Genomic DNA, 25,033 nt, shown 5'->3' with positions numbered 1-25,033 from the left:
GATAAACTGCTACCGTCAAACCACATTTATTACAGTCTCAAAGGGCCGATCATAAATCTGACTTGGCTAAAACTTACTTTAGCCATATGTGAAAGTGGAGTGAGCCGTCAGAGTCATGATAAATCTGGCCCACAGTCTATAACAATGGGTGAGTCTTAGATAAATATCAGTGTGTAAACATTCTAATTGGAGAACTTGATTAAAGGGGCATGGTTTTAAACTTAACAACCTGATTCCATATTGTGGGTGATGGTAAAATGAGGTCAGCAGATAAAGCATGAGAAGACCATTCTGATTTTGAGCGTTTTTTTTCACTGAAGGAATAAAGTTTACTTAATTCTTTATATATTAATTTCTATTTTATTATGATTCATTTGCTATAAACTAAAGTTTTTTGCAGTGTGGAGGCACAGCCAGAAGCACTATGGAAGCACTCTGTAGCACTCATATCCTGGATCCTGGACCCATTGAAGTGAATGGGTCCTTGATGCGGGCGGCACACGGTCGTGTGCATGAGCCCTAATAGTCCTCACTGACGCAATATTTTAGGTTTTGCGACTTTTTTCTGCTCTGCACTATGCTCGCCAGTTTTCTGAAATTGGGCGTGTTTTCTTATGTAAATGAATTTCTAGACAGATTTACTATTGGGATTATTTAAAAAGTCGCAAAAAAGTGGCAATTTCACTCCAGTGAGGACCATGCTTATCTTATGAGACTTTTTAATAGAACATGCGACTTTTTCATAAAAACGTGCGACATTTTCGTAAAGATGTGCGACTTTTGTAAAGCTGCTTACTGACGGATAAACTGCTACCGTCAAACCACATTTATTACAGTCTTAAAGGGCCGATCATAAATCTGACTTGGCTAAAACTTATTTTAGCCATATGTGAAAGTGGAGTGAGCCGTCAGAGTCATGATAAATCTGGCCCACAGTCTATAACAATGGGTGAGTCTTAGATAGATATCAATGCGTAAAGATTCTAATTAAAGAACTTGATTAAAGGGGCATGGTTTTAAACTTAACAACCTGATTCCATATTGTGGGTGATGGGAGAATGAGGTCAGCAGATAAAGCCCCAGAAGACCATTCTGATTTTGAGCGTTTTTTTTTCACTGAAGGAATAAAGTTTACTTAATTCTTTATATATTAATTTATTGCATTGCATCCTCTTCTATATTAGGAGTGAATACTCATTTGATTTGTACATTGACTGACTGATCACCATTTCATTGAGGTTACTGGTAATGAGAGTCGGGTAGCCACTTCCACTGACGGCACGGTTACTCAATTATCTGTAGAAAAGAAAAAAAGGCTGTCAGCAGTGCCATCTAGTGTTTATAGATGAGGTGTCATGCATGGTGCTTTTAATCCATATGTCATCCATAGGGCTGAACATAGATGACCACACACAGCTAGAATGTCAGAAATCACATAGAGTAAAGCCTGAATCCCCAGGGCTTCAAATCACACACTATTGCATTGCATCCTCTTCTATGTGTGCTAGAGGACATATTAGGAGTGAATACTCATTTGATTTGTACATTGACTGACTGATGACCATTTCATTCAGGTTACTGGTAATGAGAGTCGGGTAGCCACTTCCACTGACGGCACGGTTACTCAATTGTCTGTAGAAAAGAAAAAGAGGCTGTCAGCAGTGCCATCTAGTGTTTATAGATGGCACTGCTGACATATTAGGAGTGAATACTCATTTGATTTGTACATTGACTGACTGATGACCATTTCATTCAGGTTACTGGTAATGAGAGTCGGGTAGCCACTTCCACTGACGGCACGGTTACTCAATTGTCTGTAGAAAAGAAAAAGAGGCTGTCAGCAGTGCCATCTAGTGTTTATAGATGGCACTGCTGACATATTAGGAGTGAATACTCATTTGATTTGTACATTGACTGACTGATGACCATTTCATTCAGGTTACTGGTAATGAGAGTCGGGTAGCCACTTCCACTGATGGCACGGTTACTCAATTGTCTGTAGAAAAGAAAAAGAGGCTATCAGCAGTGCCATCTAGTGTTTATAGATGAGGTGTCATGCATTGTGCTTTTAATCCATATGTCATCCATAGGGCTGAACATAGATGACCACGCAGAGTCAAGTTCCCAAAGTAAAGGCAGTAGCAACAGAGCTACAATGGCAGACATCACATAGAGTAAAGCCTGAATCCCCAGGGCTTCAAATCACACACTATTGCATTGCATCCTCTTCTATGTCTGCTAGAGGACATATTAGGATTGAATACTCATTTGATTTGTACATTGACTGACTGATGACCATTTCATTCAGGTTACTGGTAATGAGAGTCGGGTAGCCACTTCCACTGACGGCACGGTTACTCAATTATCTGTAGAAAAGAAAAAGAGGCTGTCAGCAGTGCCATCTAGTGTTTATAGATGGCACTGCTGACATATTAGGAGTGAATACTCATTTGATTTGTACATTGACTGACTGATGACCATTTCATTCAGGTTACTGGTAATGAGAGTCGGGTAGCCACTTCCACTGACGGCACGGTTACTCAATTGTCTGTAGAAAAGAAAAAGAGGCTGTCAGCAGTGCCATCTAGTGTTTATAGATGAGGTGTCATGCATGGTGCTTTTAATCCATATGTCATCCATAGGGCTGAACATAGATGACCACGCAGAGTCAAGTTCCCAAAGTAAAGGCTGTAGCAACAGAGCTACAATGGCAGACATCACATAGAGTAAAGCCTGAATCCCCAGGGCTTCAAATCACACACTATTGCATTGCATCCTCTTCTATGTCTGCTAGAGGACATATTAGGATTGAATACTCATTTGATTTGTACATTGACTGACTGATGACCATTTCATTGAGGTTACTGGTAATGAGAGTCGGGTAGCCACTTCCACTGACGGCACGGTTACTCAATTGTCTGTAGAAAAGAAAAAGAGGCTATCAGCAGTGCCATCTAGTGTTTATAGATGAGGTGTCATGCATGGTGCTTTTAATCCATATGTCATCCATAGGGCTGAACATAGATGACCACGCAGAGTCAAGTTCCCAAAGTAAAGGCTGTAGCAACAGAGCTACAATGGCAGACATCACATAGAGTAAAGCCTGAATCCCCAGGGCTTCAAATCACACACTATTGCATTGCATCCTCTTCTATGTCTGCTAGAGGACATATTAGGATTGAATACTCATTTGATTTGTACATTGACTGACTGATGACCATTTCATTCAGGTTACTGGTAATGAGAGTCGGGTAGCCACTTCCACTGACGGCACGGTTACTCAATTATCTGTAGAAAAGAAAAAGAGGCTGTCAGCAGTGCCATCTAGTGTTTATAGATGGCACTGCTGACATATTAGGAGTGAATACTCATTTGATTTGTACATTGACTGACTGATGACCATTTCATTCAGGTTACTGGTAATGAGAGTCGGGTAGCCACTTCCACTGACGGCACGGTTACTCAATTGTCTGTAGAAAAGAAAAAGAGGCTATCAGCAGTGCCATCTAGTGTTTATAGATGAGGTGTCATGCATGGTGCTTTTAATCCATATGTCATCCATAGGGCTGAACATAGATGACCACGCAGAGTCAAGTTCCCAAAGTAAAGGCTGTAGCAACAGAGCTACAATGGCAGAAATCACATAGAGTAAAGCCTGAATCCCCAGGGCTTCAAATCACACACTATTGCATTGCATCCTCTTCTATGTCTGCTAGAGGACATATTAGGATTGAATACTCATTTGATTTGTACATTGACTGACTGATGACCATTTCATTGAGGTTACTGGTAATGAGAGTCGGGTAGCCACTTCCACTGACGGCACGGTTACTCAATTGTCTGTAGAAAAGAAAAAGAGGCTGTCAGCAGTGCCATCTAGTGTTTATAGATGAGGTGTCATGCATGGTGCTTTTAATCCATATGTCATCCATAGGGCTGAACATAGATGACCACGCAGAGTCAAGTTCCCAAAGTAAAGGCTGTAGCAACAGAGCTACAATGGCAGAAATCACATAGAGTAAAGCCTGAATCCCCAGCGCTTCAAATCACACACTATTGCTTTGCATCCTCTTCTATGTGTGCTAGAGGACATATTAGGAGTGAATACTCATTTGATTTGTACATTGACTGACTGATGACCATTTCATTCAGGTTACTGGTAATGAGAGTCGGGTAGCCACTTCCACTGACGGCACGGTTACTCAATTGTCTGTAGAAAAGAAAAAGAGGCTGTCAGCAGTGCCATCTAGTGTTTATAGATGGCACTGCTGACATATTAGGAGTGAATACTCATTTGATTTGTACATTGACTGACTGATGACCATTTCATTCAGGTTACTGGTAATGAGAGTCGGGTAGCCACTTCCACTGACGGCACGGTTACTCAATTGTCTGTAGAAAAGAAAAAGAGGCTGTCAGCAGTGCCATCTAGTGTTTATAGATGAGGTGTCATGCATGGTGCTTTTAATCCATATGTCATCCATAGGGCTGAACATAGATGACCACGCAGAGTCAAGTTCCCAAAGTAAAGGCTGTAGCAACAGAGCTACAATGGCAGAAATCACATAGAGTAAAGCCTGAATCCCCCGCGCTTCCAATCACACACTATTGCATTGCATCCTCTTCTATGTGTGCTAGAGGACATATTAGGAGTGAATACTCATTTGATTTGTACATTGACTGACTGATGACCATTTCATTGAGGTTACTGGTAATGAGAGTCGGGTAGCCACTTCCACTGACGGCACGGTTACTCAATTATCTGTAGAAAAGAAAAAAAGGCTGTCAGCACTGCCATCTAGTGTTTATAGGTGGGGTTGCATGCATGGTGATATCAATGGTGCTATTAATCCCTATAGTATCCATACACCTTTATGCCTGCTACCTCATAGGTAACTGAGAGTTGGGGTCACCATACCCATCCAGTGGCCTTGCCACCATAGTATCTATAGATTTTGCTTAAGGGCTGACCATAGAAAAAGAGGCTGTCAGCAGTGCCATCTAGTGTTTATAGATGAGGTGTCATGCATGGTGCTTTTAATCCATATGTCATCCATAGGGCTGAACATAGATGACCACGCAGAGTCAAGTTCCCAAAGTAAAGGCTGTAGCAACAGAGCTACAATGGCAGAAATCACATAGAGTAAAGCCTGAATCCCCCGCGCTTCCAATCACACACTATTGCATTGCATCCTCTTCTATGTGTGCTAGAGGACATATTAGGAGTGAATACTCATTTGATTTGTACATTGACTGACTGATGACCATTTCATTGAGGTTACTGGTAATGAGAGTCGGGTAGCCACTTCCACTGACGGCACGGTTACTCAATTATCTGTAGAAAAGAAAAAAAGGCTGTCAGCACTGCCATCTAGTGTTTATAGATGGCACTGCTGACATATTAGGAGTGAATACTCATTTGATTTGTACATTGACTGACTGATGACCATTTCATTCAGGTTACTGGTAATGAGAGTCGGGTAGCCACTTCCACTGACGGCACGGTTACTCAATTGTCTGTAGAAAAGAAAAAGAGGCTGTCAGCAGTGCCATCTAGTGTTTATAGATGAGGTGTCATGCATGGTGCTTTTAATCCATATGTCATCCATAGGGCTGAACATAGATGACCACGCAGAGTCAAGTTCCCAAAGTAAAGGCTGTAGCAACAGAGCTACAATGGCAGACATCACATAGAGTAAAGCCTGAATCCCCAGGGCTTCAAATCACACACTATTGCATTGCATCCTCTTCTATGTCTGCTAGAGGACATATTAGGATTGAATACTCATTTGATTTGTACATTGACTGACTGATGACCATTTCATTGAGGTTACTGGTAATGAGAGTCGGGTAGCCACTTCCACTGACGGCACGGTTACTCAATTGTCTGTAGAAAAGAAAAAGAGGCTATCAGCAGTGCCATCTAGTGTTTATAGATGAGGTGTCATGCATGGTGCTTTTAATCCATATGTCATCCATAGGGCTGAACATAGATGACCACGCAGAGTCAAGTTCCCAAAGTAAAGGCTGTAGCAACAGAGCTACAATGGCAGACATCACATAGAGTAAAGCCTGAATCCCCAGGGCTTCAAATCACACACTATTGCATTGCATCCTCTTCTATGTCTGCTAGAGGACATATTAGGATTGAATACTCATTTGATTTGTACATTGACTGACTGATGACCATTTCATTCAGGTTACTGGTAATGAGAGTCGGGTAGCCACTTCCACTGACGGCACGGTTACTCAATTATCTGTAGAAAAGAAAAAGAGGCTGTCAGCAGTGCCATCTAGTGTTTATAGATGGCACTGCTGACATATTAGGAGTGAATACTCATTTGATTTGTACATTGACTGACTGATGACCATTTCATTCAGGTTACTGGTAATGAGAGTCGGGTAGCCACTTCCACTGACGGCACGGTTACTCAATTGTCTGTAGAAAAGAAAAAGAGGCTATCAGCAGTGCCATCTAGTGTTTATAGATGAGGTGTCATGCATGGTGCTTTTAATCCATATGTCATCCATAGGGCTGAACATAGATGACCACGCAGAGTCAAGTTCCCAAAGTAAAGGCTGTAGCAACAGAGCTACAATGGCAGAAATCACATAGAGTAAAGCCTGAATCCCCAGGGCTTCAAATCACACACTATTGCATTGCATCCTCTTCTATGTCTGCTAGAGGACATATTAGGATCGAATACTCATTTGATTTGTACATTGACTGACTGATGACCATTTCATTGAGGTTATTGATAATGAGAGTCGGGTAGCCACTTCCACTGACGGCACGGTTACTCAATTGTCTGTAGAAAAGAAAAAGAGGCTGTCAGCAGTGCCATCTAGTGTTTATAGATGAGGTGTCATGCATGGTGCTTTTAATCCATATGTCATCCATAGGGCTGAACATAGATGACCACGCAGAGTCAAGTTCCCAAAGTAAAGGCTGTAGCAACAGAGCTACAATGGCAGAAATCACTTAGAGTAAAGCCTGAATCCCCAGCGCTTCAAATCACACACTATTGCTTTGCATCCTCTTCTATGTGTGCTAGAGGACATATTAGGAGTGAATACTCATTTGATTTGTACATTGACTGACTGATGACCATTTCATTCAGGTTACTGGTAATGAGAGTCGGGTAGCCACTTCCACTGACGGCACGGTTACTCAATTGTCTGTAGAAAAGAAAAAGAGGCTGTCAGCAGTGCCATCTAGTGTTTATAGATGGCACTGCTGACATATTAGGAGTGAATACTCATTTGATTTGTACATTGACTGACTGATGACCATTTCATTCAGGTTACTGGTAATGAGAGTCGGGTAGCCACTTCCACTGACGGCACGGTTACTCAATTGTCTGTAGAAAAGAAAAAGAGGCTGTCAGCAGTGCCATCTAGTGTTTATAGATGAGGTGTCATGCATGGTGCTTTTAATCCATATGTCATCCATAGGGCTGAACATAGATGACCACGCAGAGTCAAGTTCCCAAAGTAAAGGCTGTAGCAACAGAGCTACAATGGCAGAAATCACATAGAGTAAAGCCTGAATCCCCCGCGCTTCCAATCACACACTATTGCATTGCATCCTCTTCTATGTGTGCTAGAGGACATATTAGGAGTGAATACTCATTTGATTTGTACATTGACTGACTGATGACCATTTCATTGAGGTTACTGGTAATGAGAGTCGGGTAGCCACTTCCACTGACGGCACGGTTACTCAATTATCTGTAGAAAAGAAAAAAAGGCTGTCAGCACTGCCATCTAGTGTTTATAGGTGGGGTTGCATGCATGGTGATATCAATGGTGCTATTAATCCCTATAGTATCCATACACCTTTATGCCTGCTACCTCATAGGTAACTGAGAGTTGGGGTCACCATACCCATCCAGTGGCCTTGTCACCATAGTATCTATAGATTTTGCTTAAGGGCTGACTATAGCTGAACAAAAAGTCAAGTTTTTGAAACCCCAGGGCTGACCACATTGAGAGTCAAGTCAGGAACCCAGGGCTTAAACCCCTGGACACCCCTATGATTGGAATTGTGATGATTGAGCCCCAGGGAACACTAATAATCATTAAAATGAAGAACAGAGCCCTTGGAATGATAATATAAGGCATTTAAGCCCACTGTTGAAGACTTGCATCTCAACAGTTGCCATCAAGAGACATATCAGAATCTCACGAGCTTCAAAAAGATCAAGCCGAGAACAGGGTTTAGACCCCTGGACTGGACCCCCCCCCCTATAATTATAATTGTGATGATTGAGCCCTAGGGAACATTAATAATCATTAAAATGAAGAATAGAACCCTAGAAATGACAATATAATGCATTTAAGCCCACTGTTTCAAACTTGCATCACATGAGCTACCATCACGAAACATTTCTGGAGCTCAGGTGCTTCAAAAAGATCAAGCCGGGAGCTGAGGTGCTTCAATAGATGAACCCGGAAGCTCCAGTGCTTCATAGTCATCCTCACAGGGGATAATACACAGTCTCTGATTATTAATATCCTGTGCAGTGGTCTGGAATAAACATCATCAGATATATATCCAAAGAGATGATCACCCATCAACAATTGACAGGTACATTCGTGTGTTAATACACATACTAGTCCCACCAATGACTTTTGGTCTGATGTTAACCAGACCCAAGTGCAGATCTTGATTGTGCACGATCCTCTTGTATGGTCACATACGTGGACCCAAAAACGCCCCAATATATATAGTGTACATCAATAGCAACCGACCGACCCCCAAGACAACTCCACCTCCTATACCAAACAAATTATATATATATATACAGTTGCAAGAAAAAGTATGTGAACCCTTTGGAATGATATGGATTTCTGCACAAATTGGTCATAAAATGTGATCTGATTTTAATCTAAGTCACAACAATAGACAATCACAGTCTGCTTAAACTAATAACACACAAAGAATTAAATGTTACCATGTTTTTATTGAACACACCATGTAGACATTCACAGTGCAGGTGGAAAAAGTATGTGAACCCTTGGATTTAATAACTGGTTGAACCTCCTTTAGCAGCAATAACTTCAACCAAACGTTTCCTGTAGTTGCAGATCAGACGTGCACAACGGTCAGGAGTAATTCTTGATCATTCCTCTTTACAGATCTGTTTCAGTTCAGCAATATTCTGGGGATGTCTGGTGTGAATCGCTTTCTTGAGGTCCTGCCACAGCATCTCAATCGGGTTGAGGTCAGGACTCTGACTGGGCCACTCCAGAAGGCGTATTTTCTTCTGTTTAAGCCATTCTGTTGTTGATTTACTTCTATGCTTTGGGTCGTTGTCCTGTTGCAACACCTATCTTCTGTTGAGCTTCAGCTGGTTGACAGATGGCCTTAAGTTCTCCTGCAAAATGTCTTGATTAACTTGGGAATTCATTTTTCTTTTGATGATTTCAATCCATCCAGGCCCTGACGCAGCAAAGAAGCCCCAAACCATGATGCCCCCACCACAATATTTCACAGTTGGGATGAGGTTTTGATGTTGGTGTGCTGTGCCTCTTTTTCTCCACACATAGTGTTGTGTGTTTCTTCCAAACAACTCAACTTTGGTTTCATCTGTCCACAGAATATTTTGCCAGTACTGCTGTGGAACATCCAGGTGCTCTTGTGCAAACTGTAAACGTGCAGCAATGTTTTTTTTGCACAGCAGTGGCTTCCTCTGTGGTATCCTCCCATGAAATCCATTCTTGTTTAGTGTTTTACATATCATAGATTCGCTAACAGGGATGTTAGCATATGCCAGAGACTTTTGTAAGTCTTTAGCTGACACTCTAGGATTCTTTTTCACCTCATTGAGCAGTCTGCGCTGTGCTCTTGCAGTCATCTTTACAGGACGGCCACTCCTAGGGAGAGTAGCAGCAGTGCTGAACTTTCTCCATTTATAGACAATTTGTCTTACCGTGGACTGATGAACAGCAAGGCTTTTGGAGATACTTTTATTACCCTTTCCAGCTTTATGCAAGTCAACAATTCTTAATCGTAGGTCTTCTGAGAGCTCTTTTGTGCGAGGCATCATTCACATCAGGCAATGCTTCTTGTGAAAAGCAAACCCAGAACTGGTGTGTGTTTTCTATAGGGCAGCTGTAACCAACACCTCCAATCTCATTGATTGGACTCCAGTTGGCAGACACCTCACTCCAATTAGCTCTTGGAGATGTCATTAGTCTATGGGTTCACATACTTTTTCCACCTGCACTGTGAATGTTTACATGGTGTGTTCAATAAAAACATGCTAACATTTAATTCTTTGTGTGTTATTAGTTTAAGCAGGCTGTGATTGACTATTGTTGTGACTTAGATGAAGATCAGATCACATTTTATGACCATTTTTTGCAGAAATCCATATAATTCCAAAGGGTTCACAGTCGCTGACTGTACGATATGTGGAGAGTCTGTATCAAGGTGAATTGTAAAAAGGCCGTCCCCATAGATGACCCTAGAAAACGGGGTCAACAGCTGTTAAAATTCGAAAGTGAACACTAAAAACATAACCCACTTAGGTGGGTTAGTATATAGGATGAGAATACTTGAACTGGCTCAGTAATAGAAAACAGAAGGTGGTTATTAACAGTACATACTCAGATTGGGTCACTGTCACTAGTGGAGTACCACAGTGGTCAGTATTGGAGGGGTCACTGTCACTAGTGGGTACCACAGGGGTCAGTATTGGCCCCTATTCTCTTCAATATATTTATTAACGATCTTGTAGAAGGCTTGCATAGTAAAATATCAATTTTCGCAGATGACACTAAACTGTGTAAAGTAATTAACACTGAAGAGGACAGTATACTACTACAGAGGGATCTGGATAGATTGGAGGCTTGGGCAGATAAGTGGCAGATGAGGTTTAACTCTGACAAATGTAAGGTTATGCACATGGGAAGGAATAATGCAAGTCACCCGTACATACTAAATGGTAAAACACTGGGTAACAATAACATGGAAAAGAACCTAGGAATGTTGGTGAACAGCAAACTAAGCTATAGAAACCAGTGTCAGGCAGCTGCTGCCAATGCTAATAAGATACTGGGTGACATCAAAAGGGGCATAGATGCCCGTGATAAGAACATAGTCCTACCACTTTACAAATCACTGGTCAGACCACACATGGAGTACTGTGTACAGTTCTGGGCTCCTGTGAACAAGGCAGACATAGCAGAGCTGGAGAGGGTTCAGAGGAGGGCAACTAAAGTAATAACCGGAATGGGTGGACTACAGTACCCTGAAAGACTATCAAAATTAGGATTATTCACTTTAGAAAAAAGACGACTGAGGGGAGATCTAATAACTATGTATAAATATATCAGGGGTCAGTACAGAGATCTCTCCCATCATCTATTTATCCCCAGGACTGTGACTGTGACGAGGGGACATCCTCTGCGTCTGGATGAAAAGAAGGTTTGTACACAAACATAGAAGAGGATTCTTTACGGTAAGAGCAGTGAGACTATGGAACTCTCTGCCTGAGGAGGTGGTGATGGTGAGTACAATAAAGGAATTCAAGAGGGGCCTGGATGTATTTCTGGAGTGTAATAATATTACAGGATATAGCTACTAGAGAGGGGCCGTTGATCCAGGGAGTTATTCCTAAAATGAGGAAAATTGACTTCTACCTCATAATTTTTTTTTTTGCCTTCCTCTGGATCAACTTGCAGGATAACAGGCCGAACTGGATGGACAAATGTCTTTTTTTCAGCCTTATGTACTATGTTACTATGTTAGTAGAAATATTGTTAGTCACTTGTCTCCAGTACATACACCGGTCTATACAGCGCCCATGTAGCAGCACTGTAGTAACAGGCCAGATCCAGAAGATCACAGTGGATGGATGTGATGGAAAGCAGTGTGACTAGTCTCTTTATTATCACACCTAACAGCCTTCATCAGCATCTGTCCCCATGATGGACGCAGGTCAAACCATGCAGATCTTAGAATTTATGAAATAGTCAATTTTATACCAGTTGGTGCTAAAGTGATATTTCCTTCTGAAGCCTAGCTCCTGCATGGTTCTGGCAGCCCATCTAATGTAATGTCCTAACGGATTTCTATGTGTAAGGAGTTTTTAACCCCTTGGATACCGGACATTTTTGCATTTTCATTTTTCTTCCCCATTATCCTGAAGCCAGCTTTTTTTGGTGTGGAATTGGGGAAAAAAGCAATTATGCCACAGTTTTATGGCTTTTGTCCCTAGAGCGTTCTCTATGCAGAAAAACTGACCTGTGCCCTTCATTCTCCGGGTCAGTATGATTACAATGATTCCACATAGGTGTAGGTTTTTTGTTTTAATGCAAAAAATATTTATATATTTTTTTTTTTTTTCTACATCACCATATTCTGACCCCCATAACTTTTTAGTTATGGGGTCTCATATTTTGAAGGACGATCTGTAGTTTTCATTGATACCATTTTGGAGTGTGTGACTTTGATTACATTTTTATTACATTTTTTGGGTAAGAGAAGGAATGAAAAAAATGATGAATCGGCCATTTTGATACTTTTTTCCATGAAGCCAGTACAAGCTGATTTTTGCTGCTCCCCTATGTTGGCCTGCCACCTCTTGGCCAACATCGGAACTGCAGCTTTTATACGCTGGGTCTCTTGCATTAAAATAAATGACTGGCTTCCCCGATCGCCACATGTGGCCATACTGTGGGATGAAGTCACAGTCCTAATTTGTGCATTATTTTCTGTTTGCCCAAGCGTGTTAATTATGTAATGCTAGTGACAATATGCTCAATATTTCTTATCATCTTTTCCAGTGAACAGAGTAAAAACGCGCTGGCCGTCCTGCTGGGACCAGTTCAGGCTTTAAATGACAATGAGTGCAATCGTATTTCTCCTTTTAGAAGAGTGGACCACCTTGAAGATGAGGCTGGACCCGACACTTCTTCCAACCGCGACAAGACGGACTGGGCACAACAACAAGACTCCTCACCCGCTGAATTATCTGAGGCTACAGAGATGCAGCCAGAGGTCCATCCACCACAGGATCCAGTCTCAGCCTGAGACGCAGCATAATGTGCCTTTAAGCCCCAAGAAAATCCTACATCCACACCGCTGAAGAGGTGATAGGTATGCGCATGTTGGGGTTCCAGATACTCGAGCACAGATTGATAGTCATGTGCTTGAGTATATGAACCAAAAAAGGCTTGAGCGCAAGGAGGAGCACCTTCTAAAAAGTTATGTACCTTACCTCAAAAAATAACCAAAGGATAAGCAGATCATAATTGTGAATGTTGTCACATCCGTAATTAATGTATTGGATTCACCAATGGATCCATTACACTGTGTGGAACAACTGAAACATAGAGCCTAGGGCTAACAACCAGGGCCAAGCACAGTCCAATATACAGAGGCAAGGAGGCCTCTCCCAGCCACTGTATTCCCAAGATAGGGATTATTATGGACGGCCTGTTGTACGTGGTCCCCCTCCTTCTTTTAGCCAACCAGGGGAAATGAGCGGTCACCAAGGGCAGGGACATGGCCCCTTTACAAAGGACTTTTTTGAAATGTGAATTATTTTTATTTCATTTTATTATACTATTGATGTTAAAGCCAGTTTTTATTTATGTTATTATTAAAAATTCTAGTTTTATGTGAGAAATCTTCAGTATTTTTTATTTCCTGACTATAGACAATCCTTTACAACATTGTGCTATTGCGCCATTCATATTGCAGGTTAGTAGCAAAGTTAACGCTACTCTTGGGATTGAATATATCCGTGCATAAAGAAAGAAATATATGCCATGCACTATCTGCACAACTCTCACCAACCAAAAATCCCCATTCTACCCCCTAACTCCACGCTTTAAGAGCCAATTGTGGCCTTACCAATACAACACAGACAAGTCAGCTGATAGTTTTAATTATTATTATTTTTTTCTTTATGCAGAAAACTATCATAATTGTCTTTTCTTTTTTATTATATTTTCGATAATAAAGGTTATGTCTTAATGAATAAATAAGAGGGTCCCTAGTGGGAATGTTTGGTGATCACAGTAACTAGTATATGGTTTGGTCCCTAGGACACCTCTTCAGGGGTACACAATTGTAAGGCCTCATGCACACGACCGTTGTTGTGTTCCGTTCCGCAAAATGGGGTTCCGTGAGCCGTTTCCGTTTTTGTTTCCGTGTGTCTTTTTTGGACGAACTGGAATCACGGACGCGGATGGCAAACGGTGCATTAGCCTAGTTTTTAACAGACCCATTGAAAATCAATGGGTCCGCAGAAAATCACGAAAAACGGCGCAACGGACACGGAATAAAACAACGGTCGTGTGCATGAGGCCTTAATGTTAGCACATAGGATGAATAAGTTATTTAGTCACATTGACAGGACTAGGCATCTGCTGCTAGTACGTTTTCATACCTTTACTGTCGCCGTACCTTTCTTGCCATTACAGCGTCATCACATTGATGAAATCGTACAGATAATGTAGTTGTCAATCTCATTTCAAGATCAAATATAGTCATAGACAGCACCGTCCATCTAGTAACAGGCAGGCGGATCTTCATTTGGTTGTACCACCATCCACCTGTGAAGATGTTTACGCAATATATATGAATGCATTTGTTTTCAATATAGACGCCTGTCCTTTTTTGAGAATGTGTTTATTTTTCTTTTCAACATCCCCTTTTTTTTAAACATTTTTTAACATTTTGGCCAATCGTACAGGTCATCAGGGTTCAAATGTTAACCAGTCAAGGTTTCCCGGCAGGTATAGGCATACCAATGTTCATATAAGGGTACGGCCACACGGAGCGGCCATGATATGGTCAAGAACCATGTGGATAATTGGCTGCAGCTGCATACTCCGTCTTCATTGTTAATGGCCTCGCAGCACTTTTAATACCACACGCCCATTAACAATGAAGACCCAATATGCATGGCCGCAACCCGACCGGATCATAGCCGCTTCATGTGGCCGTACCCTTAGTGCTAGTGAACGACTTATACATTGTATTTTGGTTGGATAAGAGGAGGATCGAAGTTATGCATTGTAACAAGCACACATCTATATACACTGCTCAAAAAAAAAAAGGGAACACTTAAACAACACAATGTAACTCCAAGTCAATCACACTTCTGTGAAATCAAACTGTCCACTTAGGAGGCAACACTGAGTGACAATCAATTTCACATGCTGTTGTGCAAATGGGATAGACAACAGGTGGAAATTATAGGCAATTAGCAAGACACCCCCAATAAAGGAGTGGTTCTGCAGGTGGTGACCATAGACCACTTCTCAGTTCCTATGCTTCCTGGCTGAGGTTTTGGTCACTTTTGAATGCTGGCGGTGCTTTCACTCTAGTGGTAGCATGAGACGGAGTCTACAACCCACACAAGTGGCTCAGGTAGTGCAGCTTATCCAGGATGGCACATCAATGCGAGCTGTGGCAAGAAGGTTTGCTGTGTCTGTCAGCGTAGTGTCCAGAGCATGGAGGCGCTACCAGGAGACAGGCCAGTACATCAGGAGACGTGGAGGAGGCCGTAGGAGGGCAACAACCCAGCAGCACGACCGCTACCTCCGCCTTTGTGCAAGGAGGAACAGGAGGAGCACTGCCAGAGCCCTGCAAAATGACCTCCAGCAGGCCACAAATGTGCATGTGTCTGCTCAAACGGTCAGAAACCGACACCATGAGGGTGATATGAGGGCCCGACGTCCACAGGTGGGGGTTGTGCTTACAGCCCAACACCGTGCAGGACGTTTGGCATTTGCAAGAGAACACCAAGATTGGCAAATTCGCCACTGGCGCCCTGTGCTCTTCACAGATGAAAGCAGGTTCACACTGAGCACATGTGACAGAGTCTTGAGACGCCGTGGAGAACGTTCTGCTGCCTGCAACATCCTCCAGCATGACCGGTTTGGCATTGGGTCAGTAATGGTGTGGGGTGGCATTTCTTTGGAGGGCCGCACAGCCCTCCATGTGCTCGCCAGAGGTAGCCTGACTGCCATTAGGTACCGGGATGAGATCCTCAGACCCGTTGTGAGACCATATGCTGGTGCAGTTGGCCCTGGGTTCCTCCTAATGCAAGACAATGTTAGACCTCATGTGGCTGGAGTGTGTCAGCAGTTCCTGCAAGACGAAGGCATTGATGCTATGGACTGGCCCGCCCGTCCCCCAGACCTGAATCCAATTGAGCACATCTGGGACATCATGTCTCGCTCTATCCACCAACGTCACGTTGCACCACAGACTGTCCAGGAGTTGGCAGATGCTTTAGTCCAGGTCTGGGAGGAGATCCCTCAGGAGACAGTCCGCCACCTCATCAGGAGCATGCACAGGCGTTGTAGGGAGGTCATACAGGCACGTGGAGGCCACACACACTACTGAGCCTCATTTTGACTTGTTTTAAGGACATTACATCAAAGTTGGATCAGCCTGTAGTGTGTTTTTCCACTTTAATTTTGAGTGTGACTCCAAATCCAGACAAATTTGATTTCCATTTTTTTATTTTTGTGTGATTTTGTTGTCAGCACATTCAACTATGAAAAGAACAAAGTATTTCAGAAGAATATTTAATTAACTCAGATCTAGGATGTGTTATTTTTGTGTTCCCTTTATTTTTTTGAGCAGTGTATATATATATACACATACATACACTAGTGTAATATATAAAAAGAACATCTGGATAACTTAGTAATTGAGCTGAGATTGACAAAGTATAAACTGCTAGAGGTGCTTGGTCATTGATCACACAACCAAGGTGGTGCACCTTTTATTTTGGGTTCTGTGGCAGAAAATATATTGAGGTAAGGTCACATTAATAGACATAAAAGACATTCCTGATAGAGGGGAGATTTGGCGATCGATCTAGCCAGGGCAGCTGCTGGAAACGTTGAAGAGCATGATATTTTGTGTTACATAAATGTGCTCTGTTCTGTTCTAGGTCCTGCTACCATATGTCCAGGCAGTTGTCTCACGGCACGCAGGACTTATTTTTTTCTGTCTAAAATAAAGAATCTCTGACAAAAATGGCTTAAATGGATGCCAAATGTGCATAACTGATGCTCAAGATCAATTTTTTTTCTGTTCTGATGCATCAGGCTGGCTTCACATCATAGTTTCAGCGGTGCACTACATCAAAGGCCACCATGTACATGCGGCCCTGGTCAGTCTTGATCAGGAAAAACCTTTGACTGAGACTTTCATGAATTTATGGGCAAGGCATTTCACAAGCCAGGTTTGGGCAGAATGTTCATGTTTGTATGTGAACCTTATGTACCTTGACATTTACAGTGCGGTGGTGGTGAATGGCTGACCTTTCTAGGGTTACACAAGGCCGCTCTCTTTCACCTTTCCTTTATGTATATGCTATAAGCTCTTTGCAGAGTCTGTCTGGCAGAAAAGAGAGATTAGAGAGATCACTGCACCAGGACCAGGAAATTACGCTCAAGTGTTCACTCTACATGGACGCCGGGACAGTCTACTACACTGGCCAACATTCGGAGACTGCAGTCATCCAGACATGTGAGGAGTTCAGACAAGCTTATAGGGGTATTTTGGTTGGTTAAAGTTATCCCTTATCCACAAATATCTGGAGGTAGCCGAGTACAGCACTTGGCTATCCCTGGAACTCCCATAGAAATGAATGGTGCATGGGTGACCTTGCGCTCCGGTCATTTCTGGGCAGCTGCAGGGGTATGGGACCCCATTCTCGTGATCGGTGGGTCCTAGTGTTAGGACCCCCACTGATCTAATAGTTATCTCCTATCCTGTCGATAGAGGATAACGTTAACCAACTGGAATACCCCTTTAAGGGGCCAAAGTCAGAAGCTATGCTCAGTGAGGACTAGCACCTGTCTATCTCTGACCCCTTCCAATTAACCATCAAACCTGGAAGTCTGGTTTGAAAAGGAAGCCAGAGCCCTCAAATCTTGATAAGAATGCTCGGCCAAAGTCTAGCAGTAAACTGGACTGTAGAGTCTCAGACAGATCACTCCTGAAGGCAAAGCACTCATCTTACATAACAAAGTTTTGCGTAAGCTCTTGTACACCGCACAGGCATGGTTCTCTTTGCCACCATTTCTAGAGCTACAGATGTAGCCAAAGTTAAGAACTGTGTAATGTACTTTACTAGTGGGTACTAGGCTTAGAACGAACTGCAATAAAGCACGTAGACAGCTGATGACGTAAATGTTCTGTAAAGGGTTGTACATCAAGGAGAAGACACTTCATAGCAAAAGATTAAAAGGTCACACCCTGTTGGAAGGTGTATAAATAAAGGGGCTTGACCCACCAATGGTGGGAATCTGGCTAAGTTCAATACCTGTCTGCTGAACTGCATCATTCCTAGTTGCCACTCATTCACCTGCAACACGTGGCTCGATCCCCTACGTGACTGACCATTGTGTTAGCCATGACACTGTGAGGGTCATTTATTAGGCATTTTAGATGCCGGTCTTAATAATCCCTATACGTGGCAGTGAATCCACTGACCTCTACATAACTTTGGAGCATCCAGCGCCAGTCTAAATGTAAGATAGCTTCCTAGATGGCTTATATTTAGACCATTTTCTACGTCTAAAACAGGCGTAGAAAATAATGAATGAGATGGGCCTACTGGCCCGTCGCCTTCCCCGCCAACTTTTTTAGACCAGGTGTGAGCGGGGAAAAAGTTGCAGATTGCAGCACAACTATAGGCGCATTTCAGGATACTAAATTACCCCATGTGTGTTCTCTTTAGGTTTCCTCCCACTCTCCATATACATTTCATTGTGAGTGATGACAGTATCTGAATTAAACAGCTACTTACAGACAAAGTGAGGCTTCCCTAGAGGGGACCAACAAATACTAACTTTTCCAGCGAACCTTACATTCATATAGAAGCAAAATATATTCCACAGCACTGTATAAAGATTACCATCACTCCCTGTCCTCATTGGAGCTCACCAAGTAGGTACTTGAATCATACATATAACTAGGGGAAACTAGGTGTAAGAATGTTGAGGAAAAAAGGGACATAGACATCTCATCATCTAAAAAGGCTGTAAAGGATTGTACATCACGAAGGAACGTCAAAACGAAGAATTGGGCGTCCCCCTGTTCCTGTCACCACTCAATAGGTTGCTAGTAGAGATGAGCGAATTTCCGCTTATGAAATCCGTCCCGAGTCCTCTCCTGCATAACGTAAACCGGACTGATCTGTTTTGCAGCCCATAGACTTCTATTATGACGGAATGAATAATGGAATGCCTCTAAAGGCATTCCGTTACGCATTCCGTCATAGAATTGCGTTATGGTCCGTGGTAACGGAATCCATGACACAATACAACTTTTACCACCAAACGAAATGTGAACGAATTTCAAAATATGAAATTCGCTCATCTCTAGTTGTTAGTGTTATGCTGCATGGTGGTTCAATGGTTACTAGTGCTGTCTTGCAGCCCTGGGGTCCTGGGTTTGGATCCAACCATGTATAATATCTGCATGGAGTTTTTAAGTTCTCCTCCAAAAATATGCAGCTATGTGGTGAGCTCCAATGGGGCAGGGACTGACAAATATTTCTTTATAAGCTCCAAGATGTTTATTGGTCTCCTCTATGGGACCTCCATTTTATGTTCCTCGCCTACACAGCAGTGACATATTACAGCTCCTCACAAAGCCGTGTAATATGGTGTTGCTATAGTAAGTGAGCAAAATAACTTGAAGATAAATATTAACCAACCTATCATTTGATAGTCTCCTCAAACAAGACTTCCATTTTCCCTGCAGCCCTGTACAAAGAGGACCATCACTCCCTGTCCCCATTGTAAGTCACAACTTAGTTGCATGTTTCTGGAGAACTCTCACGGAGAAGGTACACACTCCATAAAGATATCAGTCTCAGTTGGATTCAAACCCAATTTCAATCACTTCAAAAACATTTTCTTGTGTTGGGCACCATAGTGGCGCAGTGGTTAGCACTGGTGTATTGCTAGTGCTGGGGTCCTTGGTTCAAATCTGGTCAAAAATGACACCTCTTTGGAGATTGTGGGTTCTGCCTGGGTTTGCTTTTACACTTCACTATGGCTCTGTAATATGTTGCTGTTATATGTGTGAGCAAAAATAAATTGGATTTGAACCAAGGATCCTCATGTTGCAAGGCGCCAGTGCTATCAACTGAGCCACCACATTGCCCAACACACAAAAACATTTTTGAAATGTCATAAAACAATGGGGCCTCCTGCCATTGCTGGTTCATGTCATTGCTCACCTCCAAATGGGTTCTTGTGTTGGGCAGTGTGGTGGCTCCATTGGTTGGAGCTGGTGTCTTAGAGCAGTGAAGCACTTGGTTCAAATCTGATCAAGAGCAACACTAGCATGCAGTTTGTGTGTTCTCCCTGGATTAAATGGGTGAGCATCCCAGTGCTATCTACTAAGCCACCATGTTTCCCAACACACAAAAGCATTTTTGAAAACACAGTGGGCGTGATGGAAATAACGTAAAAATAAAACTGAATCTGGGTCATGTCATCATTTACCTCAGAGTGGTTTCTTATGTTAGCAGCGCTCACCACTGAGCCACCATGCTGCCATCTTACAGTGGTGAAGTCATTGAGAAAGGGTGCTTGTGGGAAAGCAAGGGCTATATCTTTATGGAGTTTAAATGTGGGTGGTGATAATGGGTGTGGAAAAGAGAAGAATATTGGACTTGGCTTTTTTAATAGTCATAAAATATTATTTGTTGGCCTCCACCAACGTTTTTGAAACCACAATGGGGGTGATAACAATATCTTAACAAACTGGATGCCTCCTCTAATTGCTTGATCATATCATTGCTCACCTTCTAGTGGTTTCTTGTCTTGTGTTGTGTTGTCTTCTGTTGTCTTCTGTTGTCTTCTGTTGTCTTCTGTTGTCTTCTGTTGTCTTCTGTTGAGCAGTGTGGTGGCTCCAGTGGTTGGTGCTGATGTCTTAGAGCAGTAAGGCCCTTGGTTCAAATCTGAGCAAGGGTGAGAGCTGCATGGAGAGTGTGTGCTGTCTGATAATTGGAGGTGGGGAAAGGAAATATGTTGGTTGGTTGTGAGTGATAAAGGATGTAAGTCTGGACTTAGGTTTTTAAAAATTATACATTGATTTTTATGTTCCTTGGTCTCCACTACAGGAGACCTCCATTAATTGTACTTGAATGATGATGGTGAATGATGACATGAACCAGCAATGAGAGGAGAACCTTCAGGTGACGATCTGTCTATGTAGTTCCAGTGTTTCTCAATGTTCCTAAGCCTAGTACCCCCTGGTCACATACATGACCCAAGTACCCCAAGGCTATGATCATACCCTGCGCTGCCTATAAGAAGCACAGCATGAGCACACTGTCAGGACTTGATTTGAATCTCATCAAGTACAACACCTGCCTAGAGATTGTGGGTTCTTCCTGGGTTCCTTCTGACACTTGACTGAGTGGTGACTATGGTTGTGCAAAAATAAATTGGATTTGAACCAAGGATCCCAGCACTGTAAGACCCCAGTGCTATCAACTGAGCCACCAGATCAGCACACTTTTGCAAACTCTATGGGGGTGATGAAAATAGTATAACAAAATGCAGACTTCTGCCATTGCTGGTTCATGTCATTGCTCACCTCCAAATGGGTTCTTGTGTTGGGCAGTGTGGTGGCTCCATTGGTTGGAGCTGGTGTCTTAGAGCAGTGAAGCACTTGGTTCAAATCTGATCAAGAGCAACACTAGCATGCAGTTTGTGTGTTCTCCCTGGATTAAATGGGTGAGCATCCCAGTGCTATCTACTAAGCCACCATGTTTCCCAACACACAAAAGCATTTTTGAAAACACAGTGGGCGTGATGGAAATAACGTAAAAATAAAACTGAATCTGGGTCATGTCATCATTTACCTCAGAGTGGTTTCTTATGTTAGCAGCGCTCACCACTGAGCCACCATGCTGCCATCTTACAGTGGTGAAGTCATTGAGAAAGGGTGCTTGTGGGAAAGCAAGGGCTATATCTTTATGGAGTTTAAATGTGGGTGGTGATAATGGGTGTGGAAAAGAGAAGAATATTGGACTTGGCTTTTTTAATAGTCATAAAATATTATTTGTTGGCCTCCACCAACGTTTTTGAAACCACAATGGGGGTGATAACAATATCTTAACAAACTGGATGCCTCCTCTAATTGCTTGATCATATCATTGCTCACCTTCTAGTGGTTTCTTGTCTTGTGTTGTGTTGTCTTCTGTTGTCTTCTGTTGTCTTCTGTTGTCTTCTGTTGAGCAGTGTGGTGGCTCCAGTGGTTGGTGCTGATGTCTTAGAGCAGTAAGGCCCTTGGTTCAAATCTGAGCAAGGGTGAGAGCTGCATGGAGAGTGTGTGCTGTCTGATAATTGGAGGTGGGGAAAGGAAATATGTTGGTTGGTTGTGAGTGATAAAGGATGTAAGTCTGGACTTAGGTTTTTAAAAATTATACATTGATTTTTATGTTCCTTGGTCTCCACTACAGGAGACCTCCATTAATTGTACTTGAATGATGATGGTGAATGATGACATGAACCAGCAATGAGAGGAGAACCTTCAGGTGACGATCTGTCTATGTAGTTCCAGTGTTTCTCAATGTTCCTAAGCCTAGTACCCCCTGGTCACATACATGACCCAAGTACCCCAAGGCTATGATCATACCCTGCGCTGCCTATAAGAAGCACAGCATGAGCACACTGTCAGGACTTGATTTGAATCTCATCAAGTACAACACCTGCCTAGAGATTGTGGGTTCTTCCTGGGTTCCTTCTGACACTTGACTGAGTGGTGACTATGGTTGTGCAAAAATAAATTGGATTTGAACCAAGGATCCCAGCACTGTAAGACCCCAGTGCTATCAACTGAGCCACCAGATCAGCACACTTTTGCAAACTCTATGGGGGTGATGAAAATAGTATAACAAAATGCAGACTTCTGCCATTGCTGGTTCATGTCATTGCTCACCTCCGAATGTGTTCTTGTGTTGGGCAGTGTAGTGGCTCCAGTGGTTGGTGCTTGTGTCTTACAGTTTGTGAGGGTGTTGGTTCAAGTCTGACCAAGGGTGAGAACTACATGGAGAGTGGTGTGGTGTCTGATAATTGGGTGTTGGTTCAAATCTGACCAAGGGTGAGAACTACATGGAGAGTGGTGTGGTGTCTGATAATTGGTGGGGAAAGAAAATATGTTTGGAGGTTGGTTGTGAGAGATGATAGAGGGTGTGAAGTAGGGAAAAAATAAGAAATTTGGACTTAGTTTTTAAAAACGTATTTCTTGGTCTCCACTCTATTAATTATACTTGAATAGCACAAAGTATACTTTCATTCATCTTATATAACCCAGCTGCACCTTTCAGGAGAACACAGACCCCCATCAGATAGCAGCATTGGGTGGATTTGATCCAGCAGCCTCACAACTGAAAGACACCAGTGCTGACCACTGAGCCACCATTCAGCTCAGTACTAGCAAGACCAAGGAGGTGAATGTTGACATGAACCTGCAGCGGGAGGCAAGCCTTCAGGTGATGAGATGTCTATGTAGTTCCAGTGTTTCTCAATGTTCCTAAGCCTAGTACCCCCTGGTCACATACATGACCCAAGTACCCCAAGGCTAGGATCATACCCTGCGCTGCCTATAAGAAGCACAGCATGAGCACACTGTCAGGACTGTCCTTATTAAAGGCATGCTGGCCCCGGGTACACGTAGCACAGGCTTCATCCCAGGAGGCAAATGGCCAATGTCTATTACCAGCTGCAGTAAAAAGTAAGTGAACCCTCTGGAAGGATCATTTCACCTTCTCTAACCTGTGATGGAGCAGGGGCTTATTCCCCTCAACCCCAATGAGAACACATGCACACTGGGCTGAACTGAGCATGCAGGTGTCCAGGACAGACGGGAGTAAGAGCTGAAGTAAGGGAGAAGGGACGTCTCCACCACAGTGTCACTTTACATGCTCTTCATGGTCTGTGGAAAGCAGGGTGACAAGTCTTATTGGCGGCCATTAGTAGCCGTATCTTCTGGGACTGGGAACGGATAGGACCTGAATGGTCGGATAATGTGCAGCTTCTTCATGGAAGGTTTTATTATTCTCCACAGTTGTCTAAGTCATTCATCGTGTGGTAGCTGCACCCAGAGGAGCCTATGGTTTAATCCCCTTTTCCAGATTCTCTGTGTAGGAGATGACATCCAGAAACCGCTGGATAATAGGAGAAGATAAAGAGAACACCCCCCCCCCCCATATACTATAAAGTACAGTAATATCTATAGTCATCTCCATATAATAGTATAAGGAGTAGCAGGAAGAGCTGGATGAAAAACCGCTTATTACTCAAGATAAGCTGCCATATAGTGTGAGCCAGTGTGCCCCCATATAGTGCACCGCAAATAGTGAAAGTCACAGTGTGCCCCCATATAGGGCAATCTACAGTCTAGGGGAGGCGATTACTTCTTCAGTGATCGCCTAAGGAGCAGGTGAAGAGAATGGGAGTGGTAGTGGCCCTGATACAATGTGTCACAATGTTCTTTCTGAGCCTGTTGCTCCCTGGGGATAGATGCAGTGGAAATGTGGTTTGCGGAATCAGTCCGAAGTAAAAGTATAAGGCCTGGGCTACACAGTGACTTTTTGTCTCCCAGGACTCATAGACCGGACTCTTCTCACTCATCCGCCTTCTTCTGGTTATAACAAGGTCTGGACCGTGACCTTCAGCCTCCAGCGACTCACCGGCTGGTAAAGGTAGCAGATGGATCACTGATCACAGGGATTACATAAAGGGACAGGACTGACTGGAGCGACCATCTCTGGAAGGAGGTTCTCCAGGAGCTGCCATTGAGCTGTTGTAGTACCCCAGAGTGGCATTACCATTCCTACACCCTGCTACTGTCTCTAATGGCTAACACTAATATCATCTGTGTATTTATTCCAGGTCCTCCTACACTGTGCATTCATAATGTTGCTATAAAACTGTTATATTCATGTAATGTGCCTGGTTCACCAGCAGGTTGCACTGTATCTGGCAGAGAGAGATCTTTAGATAGAATGAAACTTACCATTCC

General features: G+C 43.0%; 1 long non-coding RNA gene across 1 annotated transcript; it reads right to left on the bottom strand.

The window, feature by feature from the left end:
* Positions 1–8,247: 8,247 nt before the first annotated feature.
* On the bottom strand, positions 8,248–23,692 carry LOC120981702. Its single transcript, XR_005774738.1, has 4 exons — positions 23,683–23,692; positions 18,954–18,959; positions 15,557–15,562; positions 8,248–8,372 (listed from the first exon to the last, which is right to left on the bottom strand). It is a non-coding gene; the product is annotated as an uncharacterized LOC120981702 (long non-coding RNA).
* Between the last annotated feature and the right edge of the window lie 1,341 nt (positions 23,693–25,033).

This window comes from Bufo bufo, chromosome 11 (genome assembly GCF_905171765.1).
Source record: "Bufo bufo chromosome 11, aBufBuf1.1, whole genome shotgun sequence".
NCBI classification, from domain to species: domain Eukaryota; kingdom Metazoa; phylum Chordata; class Amphibia; order Anura; family Bufonidae; genus Bufo; species Bufo bufo.
This window is presented reverse-complemented; position numbering and strand designations above follow the sequence as displayed.